The sequence below is a fragment of the Colobus angolensis genome, unplaced genomic scaffold, assembly GCF_000951035.1.
Source record: "Colobus angolensis palliatus isolate OR3802 unplaced genomic scaffold, Cang.pa_1.0 Scaffold105, whole genome shotgun sequence".
Classification (NCBI taxonomy): Eukaryota; Metazoa; Chordata; class Mammalia; order Primates; family Cercopithecidae; genus Colobus; species Colobus angolensis.
In genome coordinates, this window is record NW_012111475.1 from 5,546,568 (window position 1) to 5,557,119 (window position 10,552).

The window sequence follows — 10,552 nt, forward strand, 5'->3', positions numbered from 1 at the left end:
ATCTGCTGCTTTTTGTCCACGCAGTTCCTCTCCTGAGTCATGGTGTCTGCTTCCTCATAACTTCAGCTTTCCAGGCATCATGACCTCTCCAACTCAACTCTCCTTCGTGGCCTTCCGGTGGCAGCTGCCAGCATTCACTGACTCAGCTGCTCAGGATAACGGGCTGATTGGATGGGCGCCCATTTCAGGTCCAGCCACACATACATCATTGGGCAACCTGTGGGTTGGCTGCCCTTGAGTCAGATGCCACCCTGATCCAACCAGCTGGGCTGGAGGCAGGGGTCACGGACATGAAACAAGGTTTCCTGGGGGCTGCCATTTCTAGGCAGCTTGTGGGTGGACCCACTTAGGAGGGGCAGGAAGCTGGCAGGTACCGAAAACGCACCTCCTTGCCTCTTCCCTCTTTCTCCCCTCCTCTAGTGGCCATTCATTCCCAGGGGCACAGTAATGCAGTGTATGTCCCATAAAAGTCCTCCAAGTGACCCCGTCCAAAGGCAGGTCCCATTGCAAACTGTACAGGTAGGTCAGGTAACTTGCAGCAACCGTGTCCTGTGTTATCAGGACTTTGACATATATATTTTTAAAGAACATAGCCAATTTATTTAGTTTATTATTTATTTGTTGTTTAAGACAAGGTCTTGTCCTGTCACCCAGGCTGGACTGCAGTGACACAGTCTTGGCTCACTGAAACCCCCACCTCCCAGGTTCAAGTGATTCTCATGCCTCAGCCTCCCAAGTAGCTGGGATTACAGGCATGTGTCACCATACCCAGCTAATTTCTGTATTTTTAGTAGAGATGGGTTTTCACCATGTTGGCCAGGCTGGTCTCAAATCCTGGCCTCAAGTGATCTGCCCGCGTCGGCCTCCCAAAGTGTTGGGATTATAGGTGTGAGGCACCTTGCCCGGCCAGGACTCTGATATTTTTATTTTCATGTTACAGATGAGCAAAGTGAGGCTCAGAAGGGTGATGTGGTTACCCTAGCTCAGAAAATTCAGAAGAGGAAGAACCTAGAGGGAGATCTAGGTTTTCGACTTCTGGTGCGATGTACATTCACATCAGCCAGAGTCCCTCCTCCTCTTCCTCTCCTTGGGGATCACTCTGCTTTTCCCCAGCTCTTTCCCAGGGGCTGGGAGAAGCAGGCCCTTTCCCTGTGAGGCTCGGGCTGCAGTCCTCTGCATGCTTCAGTTGGAGACCATGCCTGTTCCTGCTTTTCTATTTCTAGCTGCCTGACCTTTTTGCATGTCCTTTGTTGAGAGCTACTATAACAGCTTTTTAGAAAGGGGTTGGGTATAGATAAATCCAAGAAAAAAGTCGAAACTCTCCTCCTTGAAGTCACCCCAAACCCAGGTGGAGGCATCCTTCCATACCGCTTCTTGAACCCCTGCTCCCAAATTCATCTTTCCTGGGCATGCGGCCCTGTCAGCGCCCAGCGTGGTTTCCTGTTCTGAGGTCCACTTGGCAGGGCCCCCGAATGCAACTCCTCCCACTGCATCCATCACCCTGTCTTGTCAGCTGTTTGGTCTTCTCTAAAGATGTTTTGAATTGCCCGTTTTTCTCAGGTCCCCTGGGGCCAGCCACAGCTCAGCAGAGTGGACTCGGCACTCTGTGAGTCCTCATTCCATCTATATACGCTGCCCTCCCTAAGCAGAGTCCCTTTCTGTCACCCCCCGTGCCGTTCCCCCAGAACCACCCGCCGGTTCACTCTCATCTGAGAGGCGGTGAGAAATAGAGTAAAACATGAGTCAGAGAGGCTGAGAGTGCCGAACATCCACACAGTGGGAGTCTCTGCTGCCATTTAAAGATGTCCATAATATATTGTCGAGAGAGAATGGCAGATTAGAAAGCGCATGCCTGTTACTATCTTTTTTATATAATAACATCTGTGTATATGTGAGCATATGCATTTTTTTGGTCTGAAAGACTATTCACTGCAATGTGAATAGTAGTTATCTCAGTAGTGAAATTTCAGATGCTTCTGACTCACATCTTTAGGTTTTCTGTATTGCCTGAATATTTTTACATGAACATGTATTATTTTTAATAACCAGGGAGAAAAATCTATTTTCTCAAGAAAATAAAAGCCAGAAGTCATCAAGGACTATAGATTAGAAATAAAGGTCACTTTCTGTTCTTAGCATTATTTTTATAACTGTACATCACAGAGTTTGGGAAAAGACTTTGAACTCGAAATCTTTTCCTGCTGATTTATTCAAATAAAAATGCTCATGCAGTGGAGGAGGAGGGGGGAAGAATTGGGTTGAGTTTACCAGGGCCAAGGAGGAGGGGATGTCGAGCCAAGCTTTGAATAACAGAAATTCCAAAGAGAAGAAGAACACAACCTCCAGCAACAAACACTAACATTTAGTGTTATATCTGATGCCCATGCAGTGTGTGCGACTGTGTGTGCTCGAGTATGCATGTATGCTTGCACACGTGTGAGTGTATGTACATGCCCACACATGTAAGCCTGCGGCAGCCTTGACCATGTAATAAGTTATGAAGCAAGTGGCTAATTGAGATGCCCATGGTCAGCGGTTGCTGCAGTCAGAGTGGGAAGGACCCAAGAAAATATAAAAACTACAGCTCCTCTGCCTGCCCAACTCCTCACCTTCCTCCTCAGCCTCTCTTGTCCTCACCCAGACTCAGGGCCCAGGAGGGGAAACTGAGGCATAGAGCGAGGGAAGCAGCAGGGAAGAGGACCTGGTCAGCCAGAACTCCTGTGTTCTGTCACTCTATCTGAGGCCTCCCTTTCACCCTCTTCCTCTTTTGACTCAAGAATCCCAGGTCCCTGGAACCCCCCAAAAGCAGGAGAGAGGGGGAAGAATCAGTCAACTGAGGATCAATATTCTGGACTACTAGTTAGTAAACCCAAATACGCATTTAAAAGTTAAAGAATAAGCCCGCCCATGTGCACAGGTCTTCCAACTTTACACTGATTTCTCCTTCTACCCTCTCATTATCCCTGAGAAGACATCAATAATGCCCACTTTACAGGTGAGGAAACAGGCTCAGGAAGAGGAATTTGCCTACATTCACACGGCTGAAAGGCTACAGCTGGGACCAGGAGCTGGTCTCTTAACCAACCACCTGGTGAGCTTTCCATAGCTACCTTTATGTCTTTAAAAAAATATGTTTCAAAAGTAATATCACCCAAGCACCGTGTGTTCATTAGGGGGAAAAATCTAAGGGAAGAATAATGACAATCACAGTGCTTTCAGAGGAAGTTAGGGAGGTCCTGAGTGGGGGGTGGGTGATGGGGGCTGCCAGAAGGAATGGAGCTCCCCTTGGCGGCACCCAGGGCTTTTTCCTGGAGGTAGTCCAGAAATGGGTGCTTGAGGGAGCAGGTGGGTTCTGAAGAGGCTATGTAGAGACGGACATTGGCAAAGAGGAGCCTGGTTAACAGTACAGGCCTCAGAGCCTCACAGACCTGGATTTGAATCCAGGCGCTTTCCTCCACTTACTAGCTGTGTGACCATGGACAAGTTACTAAACCTCTCTGAACCTGAGTGTTTTTCTCCATCTGTAATGTGAGAATGAGAGTAAGGATGAAATGAGATAACTTGTCTAAAACACTTGGCACAGTTGCTGATGCAGAACAGGTGATTAGCAAGTGTTAACTTGTCGTCGTCGTCATCATCATCATCATTGTTATTTGGAAGGGCAACATTTAAAGCACCTGCGGGGCACGGTGGCTCATGCCTGTAATCCCAGCACTTTGGGAGGCTGAGGCAGGTGGATCACTTGAGGTCAGGAGTTTGAGACCAGCTTGACCAACATGGTGAGATCCTGTCTCTACTAAAAATATAAAATATAAAAATTAGCCGGGTGAAGTGGTGGGTGCCTGTAATCCCAGCTACTCAGGAGGCTGAGGCGAGAGAATCGCTTGAACCTGGAAGGCAGAGGTTGCAGTGAGCCGAGATCGCGCCATTGCACTACAGCCTGGGCGACAGAGCAAGACTCCTATCTCGAAAAAAAAAAGAGCAAGCACCTAAGAGCCCACGGCAGCTTGTTCACAGATGTGAAAACCTGGGTATCAATGGGCTGGGGGTGGGAAGAAACTCCCCTTTCCCTATGGCTGGGCCAGTCCCCAAAGGCTCCCTGAAGGAGGTCCTCTTCAAAGTTAGATAGACATGGCCGGGCATGGTGGCTCAAGCCTGTAATCCCAGCACTTTGGGAGGCCGAGACGGGCGGATCACGAGGTCAGGAGATCGAGACCATCCTGGCTAACACGGTGAAACCCCGTCTCTACTAAAAATACAAAAACTAGCCGGGCAAGGTGGCGGGCGCCTGTAGTCCCAGCTACTCGGGAGGCTGAGGCAGGAGAATGGCATAAACCCGGGAGGCGGAGCTTGCAGTGAGCTGAGATCTGGCCACTGCACTCCAGTCCGGGCGACAGAGCGAGACTCCGCCTCAAAAAAAAAAACAAAAACAAAGTTAGATAGACAAAGGCCAGGAACACAGATGCACGGAGGCAGCTGCTTGGCTTTGAGGGAAATCAGGGGCCTTGGAGATGACCAAGGGTCCAGACGGGCCTCTTGCTCCCCCTTCCTCTTTAGGACACCTGGGGCATGGGCAGCCCCCGGCAGCATTGGCATCTCCCTTCCTCTCACGAATATGAGCCATCTCATGAGGCCTCACTCCAGATAAGCTGAGTGTGTGAGCAAACTCACCCCGCAGTGAGGCGAGCAGGATGGGCTGGCCTGTGCAGCCTAAGGAGGGCCTGCAGGGAGGAGGGGAGGGGGCAAGAATTGGGACCACCCCTTTCCTAGACTCCTCCTCCACCCAACAGGCAGAAAGCCCCCTTGGAAATGCTCAGGCCCTTGACTAGAAGTGTCCAGGCCTTTTCCTGATGGTAAAAGTTCTCAAGAGGAGATGAGATTTCCAGGACTTTCCAGGGTCCAACACTCATTTGTTTCATTATCGCACTCCTCATACAAGTTTTTTTTTCTTTTTAAAATCTAACTTAATCTTTGCTACTGCAGCCTGGCCAGATGCTATCACACCAAGCTCCTCTGTCCCTCCAGCATCCCCCATGGCTGACCTGCCCACGGGGAGGCGGGCTGCAGGCTTCCCTGCCCTGTGTGAGTCCCATGTCCCCGGCGGAGCCCTGCACTGGGCTCTGCGCATAGCAGGCTCAAGGGCTCTGGAGTGCCCATGCATACTGGCCCCTGCAAGCACCTGCTGATCTCTCCCTGAAGATGAGGGCTAGAGGCTGGGTCCTGTTTCCACAGAAAGAAGGAAGGGAAGAGGGAGAGAAGTTGGAGAAGAGGTAAAGAGAAACAGAGGCTGAGCCCAGAGAGTGGGAAGGACACTGTGAGGAGGAATGCCTGGACCCACATTGTGGCTTGTGAGGTTCAATAAGCCAGCCCCCTCTCTGGGCTTGGATGACCCTGTAAATTGGGAGAAGGCTGGGGAGGCTTGAAGCTGAAGGTTCCTTCAGCTCTGGGATTCACTGAAATGAGGGAGTGGGGTGTTTCTAAGCAATGCAGAGAAAGGGGGCCCCCACAAAAGGGTAAATGGAAAACAGGACACAGCCCTGCTTCTGTTTGTAGTCCTGAGTCTCTGTCCCCACCCCAACACTGGGGATCCCCATTACCCATGCCTAAGTGGGAACTCTTTAACCTTCTCCCACTTCCCACCCCTATCGCTGAACCGATCCCCATCCCCGCCAAGAGGCAAGCAGGTGGCGGGAGCTGCAAGACGGAGACTTGACTGGTCTTGGCTGGGAGCCCGGTGGGGCGTGGGCACCGAGCGGCCTGCTGGCGGCTGAACGGGGCGGGTGGAGCGAGCGGCGGCCTCCGGGCTTCGGGCTCCGCGCCCATGGGCAGGCAGCCTGCTCCGCGCCAGCGGCGTCGGCCCGGAGATGAGCGGGGTCTGGCTGCATCCTGAGGCAGGGGGGTCTTGGCGAGGTGCACTGGGTGTGAGGAGCACTGGAGAGCCCAACCAAAGTCAGGAAGGACAGAGCTAGCCCCTAGGGAGGATGGCCGCAGGGTGCGGGAGGCTGTAGGTGGACCTGGGCTGGGGGCTGCTTGGAGGGAGAATCCTGCCCTCCATGAAGCCCCAGAGGCATCAGAAAAGCCCTGTCCAGCCAGGACCCTCTACCCTGGTGGTGGGCATGGCGCAGTCCATCCAGAAGGTTCCCAGGAAGTCACTGGCCTTGCCCTGGACACCCTGTCCTAGAGGGAGGAGTGAGGGTGGAGGTTGGAGAAGGGCGGAGTCTGTCCCTTCACTCCCTTCACCCTGAGTCCAGAGATAAGGACAGGATGGGGGATGGGAGTTGGAAAGTCCCCCTTCCACTCTCCCTAGGGTGGGAATTTGAAGGTTTTTTGTTTGTTTGTTTTTGTCTAAAACTTGAAGAGCAGAGAAGGTTCTGGATGGGCCAATCTCACCCTGCCACTACCCTCCTTCAGGACAACTCCCCCGGGGGCTCCAGTGGAAACGGCATTGGGGGTTGGGGAATATGTGGCATCCGGTGACTTCTGGCCTCTGGACTGGAGGGAGGTGGGGTCCAGATCCCCATCCTTTGGTGAGCAGGCCCGGCACTGAGGAGGTTGTTCCCCATCTTCTGCCAGCCTTGGCCACACCTTGCCCCCAGGGCCTGTCTGGCACAGGGCCACAGCTTTGGAGGTTTCCACACATCTCTTTTCTTGTCTCTCTCACTCACCTGTCTCCATGGGAACAGCCTTCAGGGCTGGCAGAGGTGACTGAAGTCTGTGGTCCTCAGACCTGAGAAGGGTCTGGCCTCCCCAGCTGGTGAGAATCGAGTCAGTTTCAAGATGCTGCCAAGGTAATAAGAAGTGGGGAGAACCTGTAGCCACCCCCTTCAATGGCCGGCCGGATTCCTCCTTACAATGTCCTTCCAGCCTCACTTGAATTCTGCCAGTGGCCAGGAGCTCAGTGTTTTGCCAGGCTGCTTATTCACTGCCAGCCAGTACGCAGTGAGGACTATCCCCTCCCAGCCCTCTGTATCCTGGGCCATGTTGGGGGAAAGGCCACAGAAGAACGGAGGCAGGAGCTCTGCACCCCTCGATGTTCCAGAATGCACTGAGAAACCCCAGGCTGTTGCCCTTGAGTCACTCCATGAGGCTATGACTCTGTCTTGAGAAATGGTGTCATGCCCAGTGGGAGAGGCGAGACGGGGATCCTGGGTTCTGGGTTCTGGTCCAGGCTCTGCCATGGATTTTCTTCTCATTTGTGGGCTTCAATCTTGCCACCTGCAAAATGGGAGGAATTAGGATTGAATTATTTCCTTAGGGCCTTCAAAGTCCTGACTTCCAGTGTTCTGTGTTTTATTTGCTATTAGGGTAAAGGATCAGGCATAAGGAACCGTCACCAACAGCCCCAAACAGGTTTTTTGTTTGTTTTTGTTTTTTGTTTTTATTTTGTTTTGTTTTGTCTGTATCTCTTGGTTAGCAGAGATGGATTTCTGCAACACACATCTAATCCCAGGGTTGCTGCCTGCATGTGGGACAGCACCTTTGTCTGTCCCCATAGGCTTTGTCCAGGTTCTTAGGCTTGTCTGAGTTCTGTTCTTTTTTCCAGAAACTGCATCTTCCTCAAGCCATGGTGGGTTTCTCTCTCTTCTTTTGTCCCATAAGTTACCCCAGCCCATCTCCCAGGTGCCCTCTGCACCCTGGATCCATCCCTCATCCTGACTCCGGGAACTCTGGCCTCCTTCCTGCCTCTCAATCCCAGAGGCACTACCTTTCTCTCCACTGTCTGCTTTTCCCTTCCTGGAACCTAATTCTGGGAGTTCTCCTTCCTGCCACGGCTGAGGAGAACATAGTTGCACTTTTTCCTACATGGGATTTGTTCATTCATTCACTCACTTAGTCACTGTGGCCGCCACTGTTGGTTGCACTAATGAGGAGACTCGGGAGGATAATCCTATCTTGTCCCTGTGGCCCTCCCCCAGCTTCCTGCCCATGGGCATGACTATGTGACATCGTCATGACTGGAGCAGTGCTAGCCGGCCTGTGACCATGATGTGTCAAGTTCAAGAATAAAAATCAACACTGTGAAGATGGTGAAGCAAAAAGGTGGAATGAGCCTGGGGTCCCTGATGACTGATTTGCTGTCAAACCAACCCTGAAACCACCCCCCTCCATACTTCCTGTTGAGTACACAAATGTCATACAGTTAAAGCTTTATAAATGAAGTATTGTGGTCTTTTGCTGTCACTATAACAGCAAAAATTTAGACATTCACATAATTGGCCATTCACTTATGAATTCACTCACACATGTATTCACCTTCTTGTTGCATTGATTAGGACAGAGGTTCAGATGCTCTAACAGAGATCTCCAAATAGCAGTGACTAAATTAAATATAAATGTAGTTCTCTCTTATGTAACAGTCTGGCTGTAAGTAGTCAAGGGCTGGGATGTCGGCTCCAAGATCTCAGGGACCCAGGACACTTCTAGCTAGTTGCTCCAACATCCCTGGGGTGTTCTCTTGTCCATATGGTTGGTCCAGTATGTTTCACCAGCATGTCACACTTCAACTGGAGGGAAGGAGGAAAGGTAAAGGGAGGGCCTGGTTCTTTTTTAAAGATATGACTCAGAAGTTAAATATCCCACACATTGCTCACATCTCATTGACCAAAACTTAGTTACATGGCCACTCCTAGCTGCAAAGGAAGCTGGGAAATGCATATTCTATTCTAGGGTGCTGTCTGTCCAGCTATAAATTATGTTTGTCTTGCAATAAAAGAAGGCGAGAAACAGGTATTGGTGGGGGAAGGAGGGCAATTGGCAGTCTTATTAATTTTTCTCATTCACACCATTCATTCATTCATTCAATGAACACATTGAATACATACTATGTCAAAAGCACTGGGTGAGATGCCAGGATCCTAGATTTCAGGTTCCTCACGGTCTAGAGGGAGGATAAGGCAAGTCTAGACATTTGAATCCAACAAATTTTGTGAGCACCTGCTCTGCCCATACATCCAAACTGAAAAACAAAAAGCACCAGTGACATTATGTTTTAGGTCAGTCACTGTCCCCTTTGACTACCTGCCCCCTCAAGTCCCCCCTTCCTGAGCCCAGGAAGGGAGGTCAGTGACAACAGCAAGTGAGAGCACGCCCCTCAGAACAAATGTTTGCTTAGGAAAATCCTTCTTTGTTCCTGACTAGAATCCTGTTTGCTGAAATGTGCTCTCACTTTTTGTTCTTGGGCATTATGGCCATTTGTTCTTGGGCATGATGGCCTTGGGGCCTCATCAGATGCTAGCAGTGTGGGGAGCAGTGGAGAAGACACGGACCTCCTAGCAGTGGTTCTGCCTGCCAAAGAAAGGCTGTCAGTTTCCCACCCTTGGGGTAGCATGGGGGCTCAGTGTCTTTGGGAAGCAGAGATTCTGTGAGAATGGTCCCTACTGTGTGCCTGTTACACAGCGAGTGCACCGTGGGAGTCTGATAAATGGATGGATGAAGAATCAGTGGATGCACTGTTGGTAGATTGTATTTTTCAATATGGACCTCAGAAATATTTCTGGTCCTATGTTAGCTCTTCCATGACCTGGAAACTCGTCATCAAAAGGTAGATCTGTTTTCTCTCCTCTTGAAATGGGGCCGATTTGTGACTGCCTTCATCAATAGAACACTTTTGCAGAAGTGACACTGCACAGCTTTGGAGGCTAGGTCATAAAAGGCACATAGCTCTGCCTGTGTCTGTCTGTTTGTCTGTCTGTCTTTCAGGAGAGCCCAGTCACCATGCTAAGAGAAAGCACAGGCTGTATGGAGACACCACATGTATTGAACAAAACCCAAATAAAGTCTCAGCCCATAACCAGCACCAGCCCCCAAATATGTGAATGAGAGAGTTTGAGATCATTCCAGTCCCATCCTTTCAGCCAGCCCAGATGTTGCTGGGTGGAGTAGAGAGATCTTTCCCACACCACATCCTGCCCAAACTGAAGAATCTTGAGCAAAAGAAATGCTGCCATTGTTTTAAGCCACTAAGTTTTTGTAGTGGTTTGCTCTGCAGAACAGTGTGGTAGATTTCAAATGGCCACAAATTCTTTGCAGGGCCTCCCACCAAGAGATGGCGTCTATTTCCCTACCTCTTGAATCTGGACTGGCTTTGACCAAGAGAATACACCTGCAATGATGTTGCACAACTTCTGTTTTCACTTTCTTGCTGGCCTGAGACTGCCATGTGAAAGGGCCAAACTATCCTGCTGGATCAAAGTCCAGCCAACAGTCAGCACCAACCTCCACACATGTGAGTGAGTTCACATTAACCATCCTGCCCCAGTCAAGCCACTGGCTGCAGCCACATGAATGACCCCAGGAAGAGCCCAGACCAGATCGCTGACCACACAGTTGGGAGTAAATAACATCATTCTTGTTTTAAGCCACTTCGCTTAGTACACATCAATAGATAACTGATCACATCAACTCCCTGTTTCCCAAGAGGTATTTTGCATGCCCAGGGTTGTGCCAGGTGTGGGGATGGGCATAGTAGAAAACGATATTCTAGTCCTCCAAGAGTGGATTGCTTCGTGAATCAAGGCTCACACTGGAGTAGATTGCTAGTTGACAACGCAGA